The sequence below is a fragment of the Mustela putorius genome, unplaced genomic scaffold, assembly GCF_011764305.1.
Source record: "Mustela putorius furo isolate JIRA1106 unplaced genomic scaffold, ASM1176430v1.1 tig00000480_pilon_pilon_pilon, whole genome shotgun sequence".
Classification (NCBI taxonomy): Eukaryota; Metazoa; Chordata; class Mammalia; order Carnivora; family Mustelidae; genus Mustela; species Mustela putorius.
In genome coordinates, this window is record NW_025421397.1 from 7,523,112 (window position 1) to 7,535,319 (window position 12,208).

The following is a 12,208-nucleotide window of genomic DNA, read 5'->3' on the forward strand; positions in this document are numbered from 1 at the left end:
AGATTACTCAGCCATGTTAAAGAATGAAATCTTTCCATTTACAACAACATGGATGGAGCTAGAGAGTACTATGCAAAGTGAAATAAGTTAATCAGAAAAAGAAATTCCATATGATTTCGTTCATATATGGAATTTAAGAATCAAAACAAATGAGAAAAGGGATTTTTTTATAAAAGGAGAGAATGCAAACCAAGAAACAGACTCTTAACTATAGAGAACAAACTGATGACTACCAGAGGGGAGAGGGTAAGAAGGATGGGTTAAATAGGTGATGGGAATTAAGGAGTGCAGGAGTGCAGATGTTGTGATGAGCACCAGCTGATGTATGGACGTGTCAAATCACTATAGGATACAGCTGAAACTAATATTATATTACAGGTTAACTAACTAGATTTCAGTAAAAACTTAAAAAAAAATAAATGGAAATATAATAGAGACATCACTTTTGCATATTTTCAGTCTTTGGTTGAGACACTAACTTATTTCAATATCTCCAAGATGGAATATTTCTTCAGATTACTGTCTTGACCGAGACTGGGAAAGTATCAGGCTTCCACTTTCCCTTCCTACTATTATAATTCTTACTCCATAGTCAGATAACCAATGTGATGAAATTATAAATATGAAAATTATAAATATGAAACTATAAAATGTAAATATGGTAACACTTGTCTGAAAATAAAGATTTAAGATAAAAAATAGACACAACAATGTCATGTTTATAGGATGTTGGATTTGGTATCAAATTAGATCCATTCTGGGTGAGATCAAATGCCTAGTAAGAAAGAATAACATAATCTATGTGCCTCAATCAACATTGAAATGTGTTCTGAATCAATAAATTGACTCAATGATTTAAGGATGCAGAAGTCTTTTGGGTTAAATATGAATATGACAAATATAGCATTTATTGTAAATTTATTGTAAATTGTAAAAAAATGGAACATTATGGCAAATGCTGAAGGATTCAAAATGAGTTTAGGAATTGTAATGTAAATACATGATACTCTGAAATCCTGGGTTTTGATTTGAAGAAAATAAAATGGTTGTTTCATAAAGAAGGATCCTAAAATACATGATTAAATATATCTTTAGTACTGTCTTTATTATGTAGATAATAATCATATATAAGTAATTTAGTATGCTACTAATTGAGATATAACTAAAAATGAAATGTAATAAGAATATAGTCTTAGCATCTTTTCATTATCACCATAAGAAGTCTAATTAAAATTCTCTTAATGTGTTTTAAAATTTTTATTCATATATACCAAGAGAAAATTGCCTAGATATGTATAGTAAACTTCTAAAAATATCTTTAAATTGACCTATATCCACTATGTAAAATATTTTATTCACTAAATATGTAAAGCACCAAGGATATAGTTTGCTAAATGTCCAAAATAAGAAAAAAATTAAAAAATTAAACTGTTAATTTTAATAATTTTACTTAAGTATGGAAGTAGCTTCTTTTACATAAAACTATTTGATATGAGTCTGATGCTTTCACACCTAGGTAGAAACTACTTATTAAGTAGTCAGATGCTATGGTTTAAGGATTTTAATATGTTTTTAAAAAATAATTTGTAAATTAAAAATATTAGCTGTTTTACACCGGTCATTAAATACTAGAATATATGCTTAATATTTAAATGCCGATCCCATTCATATCTATTGCTTCTGTAATTTTTTTCAATAGAGCCTCAAAGCTGCTGAATACAGGTTTAATTTCAAATTTCATTTCTTTCTGAATTGCACCATCCTTAAGCAATGCATCATCATCACAGGTCATTGCACTGATGAAATTAATCTGATAAAACACCTGTGTGACAGAGAAAATGATATATTAGTGTGATTCATCATTAATGAATATCATCAGCCCATGATCTATTAGTGTATTGCTCAAAGGATTGTGTCATTAGGAAAGAGTGAGTTCCTAGTGTTAAATTATGGTGTTGAAGGCAGTAGTTAGAGCCTGGTACAACCCAGGAGGCAGAAAGTAGATGTGCCAATACAAAATCAAGCTTTCTGAATTTTTTTTTTGGGGGGGGGGTTTAAATGTGTCAGATTTATATTTTTGATAATAAAGTTTACTTCCCTAAGTTCAAATTAAATTTGCTCTTATTACTCATTTTATATTAATTACTTATCCATCTTCTATAAATAATATTAATAGGACTGACTCACATCAGTTGCAAGAAATGCAATTTTATTTGAAAATAAAACAGAAGAATTTAGAATATCTAAAAAAAAATAAAGCTGTAGGCTGTTTTTTCAAGCATTTATTTAGGCATAAATTTGGCACAAATCATACCTCAGTTGATTAGCTCATGATATTGAGCTTAGAGATTAGAAACTGCCTTGAAATACCTTTTTTAAAGTAATCCAACCAGGAAATATAAGTCCATTCAAGATTAAAAATAAAATAAAACCATAATTTTAAATTACAGATTGCTAAATAGGTAGTGAATCTTAAGAATTCTGAATAGATTATTCTTTGGCATAAACTTAATGAATTTGCTCTTCTAAATTAATATAATTTTAAAATGTGACTAAAGATGTAATAATTGCATTATTTTGACAAGATATTTTAAAAAGCTCATTTCTCAAGAATGTATGCTCAGTGAGGCAAAGTGCTTTATCTGTTTAATTCATTGTTTTATCCACTAGATATAAAATAAAGACCAGCAAATGTTAGGCACTCAAGTTGTTCTCTAGTTAATTAATTAACTCAATTAACTTGGTAATATTAGGAGACAGATTCAGACCCCGTAGATCATGTATGCATTTAAATAACTTCTGTACATATGTGGTTTGAGCTATGATTTACATAATTATTTTTCAAATATTTAAAGTACTATAGTGATGTCATTAATTTTTATATTTATATCCAACAATAAATTTACTTATATTTTTATTATATTTTTGTAGATTAAGAAACTACCACACAGTCCAGACAAGCATAATGTTAGTCATTTTTTTTTTTTTTTCTATTGAGAGAGAAAGAGAACACAATGGGGAGGGATATGGAAGGAGAGGGAGAGAGAGAACCTTAAACAGGCTGCTTGTCCACTAGGACCCTAAGATCACGACCTGAGCCAAAATCAAGAGTCAGACACTTAACCAACTGAGCCACCCGGGCTCCCATGAGTAAGATATTTATTAAGATGACTCATAGTATAAGCAAGAACTATTAACTAAACTCATTGGGACTTTCAGTTCAGACAAGATGGCATAACCCCATTTCTCCACTTCCTCTTCATTAAGTTCAGTTATAAATCCTTGAAATAATGCCAGAGGCAAGCAAAAGAAATATCTCAATGCTGTTAAAAATAAAACCAAGTAGTTTGGGATCCTGAGATTGGAAGAACACTGGCTGGGAGTATTATGGCCTCTATTTACCAAAAGGAATCCTTGACTCAGCATTCCTCTGCTCTCAACTTAGCAACAGAAGGATGCCAAGAAGGTCTATTCTGCCACAGAGCAAATGATAGCCCTGCCAAAAACATCAGATGTCCCTTAAGATTATCAGGAGACCTTCTAACAGTAAGTGGCCAGGGGAGGCCACCTCTTTCCCCAGAAAGCCAGAAAATTCCCTCCCAGTGAGATAATACCAAGAGAGCATTAGCAAGAGTGACAACAAGCACCCTGTCTGAAAAGCCTCAATAACCTCTGAGACTCACTCTCCACCTCTCACCAGAAGACATGAGGGTAGGCAGGAGGAAGCTTGGGGGAAAAAAACAGGACAAATATCTCAGCCTGAACGTGTTCTCCAACCCTTATAAGCAGGAGGAATTCCATTATGAGTACCTGATCAAGGAAGCCCTCACCAGCCTCATACTCTCTACCTTTAGGGGAGTAACAAAGTTTCATTAGCAGGAGGAAGTGGCAGATCTGGGACTCCCCTTCTCTGCCAAGTCTGGCCAAGGAAGTCTTTTTAATCTCCCTGGGCCTGGTACTCTCTTCCCCCACTAAGAAGCACGTGGACATCCAGCCTGGATAAACCCCTTTTCCTTCAGGAATCAGATAGACCAAGTTGACCAATAGTACGGCAAAGATTCTGAAACTTAAACTTCCATTAGAACCCCACCACACAAAAGTAGGTCAGGATATGTATACTAAGTCTGCGTGGAGTGACTGCCTTCTAAAACAAAAGATTTAAATAGGACATAGAGTCTCCTAACATAGTAGACAAAATGTTCTGGATACAATTAAATCACCTTTAAAACAAGAACCAAGAAAATTATACTTTGATTGAGAAAGGGCAATAAGCTGACAAAAACAATGTGATAAATCAGATACTTGGAAATATAAAGTGCTTCAATAATCAATTACAAACTTTCTTGAAACAAATGAAAATATAGAAAAATCTTAGCAAAGAAATAGAAGTTATAAAGAAGATCCAGCTGGAAATTATAAAACTGAATAATACAGTAATCAAATTTTAAAAGTATGCCTGAACAACAGAGAGAAAATAGTCTAAAAAGAAAAAGAATGAACAAAACCTCAGAGATTTGTGTGACAACAGTGAAAGACCCAACATTTTTATCATCAGCATCCAGAAGGCTACTAAAAAGAGTATTGAAGCTGAAAGAACACCAGAAGAAACAATGGCTTGATAACCTCCCATAGTTAGCAAAACAAAACAATAAAAAAGACAAAAACAGAAACAAAAAACCCGCAGCTATAGATTCAAGAAACTGCATGAGGGGCACCTGGGTGGCTCAGTGGGTTAAAGCCTCTGCCTTCAGCTCAGGTCCTGATCTCCGGGTCCTGGAATCGAGCCCCGCATCGGGCTCTCTGTTCCACAGGGATTCTGCTTCCTCCTCTCTCTCTGCCTGCCTCTCTGCCTACTTGTGATCTCTGTCTGTCAAATAAATAAATAAAATCTTTAAGAAAAAAAAAAAAAAGAAAGAAACTGCATGAAACCCAACTCAAATGCTATAAATTCAAATAAATCTTGACCAAGACATAGCTTAGTCAAACTTTTGAAAACTAAAGACAAAGAAAAAATCTTGAAAGCCAGTGAAAGACAACTTATATGGGAATACCAATTTGAATATCAGCACATTTCTCCTCTAAAAGCATGGAGTCCAGAGAAGGGTAGCATAACCCCTTTCAAGTGCTGATATAAAAGGACTGCCAACAACAAAGTCTATATATGGAGAAACTAAACTTCAGGAATAAAGGGAAAATGAAATTCGCATATGGAGGAAAATTAAAAGAATTTGTCATTAACAAATCTATTATTGAGAATGGCTAAAGAAAGCTCTTTGAACAGAAAAAGAAATGATAAAAGAATTTTTTAGCATTAAGAAGAGAAGAGGAATGATAAAAAGAGTATATATATGGGTACCTATAACAGACTAATCTTTTCATCATGTATTTAAATAACCCCATCTCTACTCCATGCCCCTCCACTATAATCACTATAATCTAATATCATGAGACTCCTTTCAATTCCTCAAATGTATCAGCCTCATTCTTTCCCTGGGTAAAGCTTTTACACATGACATATTCACTCTCTGGACTCTTCTTCTTTCTCCAAAACCCATCTCTTTATAAGGCACTCTTTCAACTTTCAACTCTCAAAGTTGTCTGTGTAGGCCGACTTGTTTGCTTTGTTTGTTTGCTTTCTACCCCCTTATACTATTTGTTTCCTCAGTAACACTGTTCTCATTGGTAATTATGTATGTGTTTGGTTATTTTCCTCTTTAATATTAGTTTCCTAATGAGATGGTAAGCTCCACTAGGGTGGAATTACTTCTGCTTCATTGTTGGAGCCCAAGACCCACATGAGGGTCTATCACGGAATGATTCTGTCTTTATGTATCCCAATCTCTCTTCCTGTTCCTTCTCTACCATAAAGCTTTTCTTCCATCTGTGCTTCATTTCCTATTCTTACAAATCCTCTAGAGCTAACTACAGCTTTTCTTTTTAAATCAACCTCTCCTACTAGTTCTTCTCCATTAGCTTTTAAATCATCTCAATTCTCCCTCAGTAAAACAAACTAAATCCAACAAAATCTAAACTCTGAACTCTTCACATTATTTTAGCTATGAGAATAATTTTATCTCTCCCTTTCATAGTGACATGTCCTTGAGTAGTTGCTCATGCTTACTGAATCTCACTTAGTCACTCATCTCATCTACTTTCCAGCCTCCAAATAGCTACATAAACCATGTTGCTAAAAGTGAACATTACATCCAAGTCAGAAAAAGAAAGAAGAAAGAAAGAAAGAAAGAAAAAAGGAAAGAAAAAAAAGAAAAAAAAAATCTTAAGCCTTCTCTTGTAAGATGGCTCAGCAATGGTTCCATGTCTGATTTCTTTCAACTTTTGGAGATTCAATCTAGAACCATCTTATCTCTTTTATTCCTTATTTCCATTCTTCTTAGCTCACCTTCCTCAACCTAAGCATTCAGTGCTGGAGATTCTGAGACTCCAGTGTTGTCTTAAAATCTTTCCCAAATTCGACATGCAAACACTTGAGTAAGTGTATCCTTACCCCAGCTGTCACAACTATCTAGATGTAGATTCTTCACAAAGTTATATTGTTAATGTATAATAAAGTGTCTGAACTTTGTCCCTTGTTCCTGGGTGATAACATGTACATCCTCAGAATTTCTTTTTTTAAATTTTTTTACAAGAGGGGGAGGGGAGAGAAAGAAAGATAGAGATTCTTAAGTAGGCTCCATGCCCAGCATATGCCCTACTTGGGGTTCAATCTCATGACCTTGAGATCTTGACCTGAGCCAAAATTAAGAGTCAGATGCTTAAGCAACTGAACCACCCAAGCATCCCAATCCTTGGAATTTCTTGAGTGATAGGAGTATCTTTGTTATTCATGGTGGCCTCTTTTTACTACAACTAATGGCATATGCTAACAAGGTGACTTTGGATGGACCCCTGGATATTTTGCGCTAATGACATGAGTCAGGATGGGGCTAGCCATGCCAGAAAGACTAACCATGTGACTAAAGGGTTGAGATTTTTGAGCCAAGTGATATCAGTCTGACCTCTGAGGATGGGAGGAAGGCCAATTTTGAGTTTGAATCATGTGGCCAATGATCCAATCAATCATGTCTGCATAATGAAACATCAATAAAAACTCAATACAGAAGGTTAGGTAAACCCTGGTTGGCAGTACTCTGTGTACTGTCACACATCAGTGTTCTGGGAAGTTAAAGTGTCCTGACTCCACAAGGAGAGGACAGTAGAGGCTTCACATTTGGAGTCATTCCAGGTCTTGTACTATACCTCTCTCCCTTTGACTGGTTCTAACTTGAATCAATTTGTTATAATAAAACCATTGTCATCAGTACAGCATTTTCTTGAGTTACATAAGCTGTATTAGTAAATTGTTGAACCTGAGGCAATAATGGGATTTCTTAAGTTAGAGGTTAGCTGGTCAGAAGTAAGAGTGATCTGGGGACCCCTGTTTTTGCAGTTGTTATCTGAAATGAAAGTAGTCTTGTGGAAGACTCTGTCCTTGATCTGTGAGGTGTGGCTTAAATCAGGGTAATCAGTGTCAGAAGACATTGCAGCTAGCCTAGACTTTTTCTTCTACTTCAGATTATTATGTTCAACTCCCTATTAATATCTCCTTCTAAATAGCTCAGAGCCACCAGTTATTCAACTCATTCTAACTAAATTCATGGTCTTTTCTTCTTGTATCTGCCCGTTTTTCAGAGATGCCTGTATTATGGAATGACTCTACCCTCTGTTGAATACTGCAAGAAAGAAACACAATGTCATTCTTAACTATTTATGTTCTTTTGTCCACCCCTCCAATTACCCAATTTACTTTTATGTTTTAAAGTTTAACTGTTTACCTCAAATCTGTTCATGGTAGCCATTTGCATCAATAATCATAACACAAGTTACTATATCACTCATTTGGATTTCTATTATAAACTCCTAGATTATTTTGCTTGTTCATACTTTCAATCTACATTCTCAACTCAGAAATAGGGGTTGTCTTAAATACAATCTAATCATATAAACTTTTCTGCTTCTTTTAGGTACAATTAAATTCTTTAATGGTTGAGAACACAATAAAGCCAAAGCTATTGAAAGAGATCAGAAGAGCCCAGTATGAAATGGGATCCTCCCTTCCTGATAACTACAGGCTTGTATTATTATATCTTATTTGCCCCCTTTCACTACCTACTCTAATAACACAGAACTTCTTACAGTTCTGGAAAGCTCTACCTTCTCCCTTCTGTAGCATCAATTTTATGTTTCTGCTTCCTTCCTCTTAGAGCACTCCCCACTTTCCTCTTCATCAGTTACCTCCTATACAACAAAAATTTCTGCCCAGGCAAAATTTATTTAGGGAAGATTTTCCTGACCTTCTGAATATGATGCTCTCCACAGATTTTTTTTTTTTTTTTTTTTTTTTTTTTTGGTAGCACTTGGCATGGGTTACATTTTTTAATTTAATTTTCTTATTTGGCTAATGTCTGTCTCAGCAGAATGTGATCTTTATGAGACCTGAGGTCATGTCTATTTTCCTCAGTATTTTATGATCAGTTCTTGATACTTAGTAAGTCCTTTATAACTACTGAATGACCTATTAAATATTTTAATATAAAGTATGTACTTATTGCCTATCTTTAATAAATAAAAAATTAAGCAAGTAAATAGATTAACAAAAGCTGAATTATATTCATATGCTAACAAAACAGAAAACTAACATATACTAATATTTTCTGAAGAACCATAATATCTTATAACATTCTATGCAGCAAATCATATATGTCAGAAACAGATATGATGATTTTCTGTAAGGCTGGATTTGGCATAAGGTATTCTTTTATGACAAAATTCAAATATTAGCCCTAAATCCTTCAATATGTTGAGGTCACCTTATCTTTTAAGATATCTTTTTTTTTTTTAAAGATTTTATTTATTTATTTGACAGAGAGATCACAAGTAGATGGAGAGGCAGGCAGAGAGAGAGATAGAGGGAAGCAGGCTCCCTGCTGAGCAGAGAGCCTGACGCGGGACTCGATCCCAGGACCCCGAGATCATGACCTGAGCCGAAGGCAGCGGTTTAACCCACTGAGCCACCCAGGCGCCCCAAGATATCTTTTAAGTACAATTATGACAACCTCATCCAATGCATGCAAAAGAAACTTACTAGACTTCCAAATGAGTATGGGAAATTTTGGAGGGATGACATTTACCTTTAACACCTGTTTTCATATCCATGATGTTGCTGAATTCTCAATTTCTGCTTTTATGTCTAGTCTTTTGCATATGTTATTTCCCTTCTACATAGTTTCACTTCCCCTTCCCAACAGAGTTCCTTTATAAATCTTTCTCTTTAAAATAACACTGACAGTGTGTTTAGCTTACTTTTATTTAAATACAAGAGAGTGGTGGATATTAAAGATTCCTTTATAATGAACATTGCCCACTTGAAAATAACTGAATTCTGCCTTTCTTATTTTGCTCTAATCTTCTATCTTTTGCTGGGCTTTATCCAGCTTTCCTCCTGCACCCCTCTCAAATTCTTTTGAACCAAAAATGGTTTCATATTGAAGGGAAAGAAAAAAAAAACTTGCACAATTTTATGGTATTCTCACTCAAGTAGTTTGATTCAGATTCTATTTGATAAACCTCCTTCTCCATGAACCTGCACACTGTCCTAACTTTACATTCCTATATATCCCATAAAGTTATTCTGTTTTTTAAGAGAGAGTCTTCTTCTCCAGAAGAATTATGAATTTGACTTTAGGAATGATGAGCTTTTCATGCAAAAAGGAGAAGTTAATAATGAAGCCAAAGAGACTTACAAGAAAGTCTGACATGACTGAATTTCATTGAAACCAAAATGAAAAAAAGTCCCCAAATTAATTAATACTGATTGTGTATAAATAAAACAGATATATTAACTCAACATCATTACTACAAACTACAAATAGCCAATTCTACTTTTCTGAATATGCTAAGTTTTAAGAAGGTTATCTTTATGAAATTATCACTTTCTTAGCCCATTTGGTCTACTATAACAAAATACCATAGACTGGGTGCCTTATAAACAACAGAAATTTATTTCTCATAATATTGGAGACTGAAAAGTCCAAAGTCAAGTCACCAGTAGATTTGTTATCTGATGAAAGCTTACTTCTTGATTCACAGAAAGCTGTGTTCTATGTCCTCACATGGCAGAAAGGGCAAAGGAGGTCTCTGGGGTCTGTTTTTTGTTTGTTTGTTTGTGATTGTTTTAGATTTACTTACTTATTTGAGAGAGGGAGACAGAGTGAACAGGGGGGAGGGGAAGAGGGAGACAGCAGACTCCCCACTGAGCAAGGAGCCAGATACAGGGCTTTATCCTAGGACCCAGAGATCATGACCTGAGCAGAAATCAAGAGTCAGATCCTCAATCAACTGAGCTACACAGGCACCCCTCTGGGATCTTTTTTTTTATCAGGACACAAATTCCTTTCCTGAGGGCTCTGCCTTCACAATCTAATCACCTCCCAAGACCAAATACCATCACAATGGGGATTGGGTTTGAATTTTGAGAGGACATAAACATTCAGTCAATGGCATCATTATATTTCTATATGCTATCTTTGATTATTTTAGCACATACAAATCATAAGCAGTTAGTTACCAAAATAATAAATAAAAATCCATTTTTTAAAAAAGTTTTAATATATATTAATGATGCCACTTCTTATAATTTTATTTTCAATGACCTGGTAAATGTGTTACTCATATTATTTTTTCTTAGCTCCTAATGCAAAGTTAATTTTGGAGAGCTATAGATAAAAGTAGCTGGTTTTAGAAGAGTGACACAAGCACACAAAATAATTGTATCCCAAAAGACTAAATTTAAGTTAATGCTAAAACAGATTTAAAGGCTTCAGGAATCCCAACTTCCAAAATACTCTTCCTATTGTAATTTTAAGCTTTTGGCACTAATATTGATAGGCATTTTAGTGGCAGAATTTTTTTCAGCCTAAGCTCAATAAAAGTGGATATAAATCAGTGTGTATACTTTGCTAAATTTGGCATATTAAGCCATTTTGGGGTTTAGGAAGATGAATTTAAATCTCACAGTTCCTGAGAAACTTTCCTCATATTTTCAAAGGCATACTATCATGAAAATAAAGAATAATATATAAGTAAATAAAAATAAAACCATTTTCCCTTTTCCAATAAAATGACAAGGCTCTTAAATACACAGAAAATTGTGTGAATGATCTTCAGAGCTTTGACATTCAGCAGAATAATTTACATGGGATTCCAGTCTACCTGTATAAAAAAGAATAAAAGGAAGAAAATTCAATCCTTTTTTCAAATTATACAGAAAAGGTGACCTATTGAGAGTAAACTGATGGTTGTAGGAGGGGGTTAAATAGCTGATGGGGATTAAGGAGGACTCTTGTGATGAGCACCTAAGTGCTGAATCACTATATTCTGCACTTGAAACTATTGTTACACTGCATCTTAACTAATTGAAATTTAAATAATTTTTTTTTTTTTAATGTGAAGAATGCTAACCAAAATGATAGGACCACATTCATGGAAGGCAGTTTCAAATGACTTGTGAAGAGCACCTAGGTGACTCAGTTGGTTAAGCAACTGCCTTCATCTCAGGTCCTGATCCCAGAATCCTGGGATGGAGCCTTACATCATGCTCCCTGCTCAGCAGGAAGTATGTTTCCTCTCCTGCTGCCCTTGCCCCTGTTTTGCTCTCTTGCTCAATCTCTCTCAAATAAATTAATAAAATCCTCAAAAAAATGAAATGATGTTTGGAAAAACTTGAAAAATATAGTTATCTATTAGTATAGCAATTTTACTTTTGGAGATGGAGTTTTTATTTTTCCTAAAAAAATAAACAATGAGGGGGAAAGTCAAGATTTATTCACTATCTCAATAGAAAAAAAATTCTTAATAATTTAAATGTTCTTGGGGTGCCTGGGTGGCTCAGTGGGTTAAAGCCTCTGCCTTCAGCTGAGGTCATGTTCACAGGGTCCTGGGATGGAGACCTGCATCGGACTCTCTGCTCAGCAGGGAGCCTGCTTCCTCCTCTCTCTCTGCCTGCCTCTCTGTCTACTTGTGATCTCTCTCTGTCAAATAAATAAATAAAATCTTACCTATCTACTTACCTATCACCTTACTTTAAATGTTCCAAGAATAAATGATTTCTTAATTAAAATAAGGTGATATGTCATATAGGACAATTTGATAT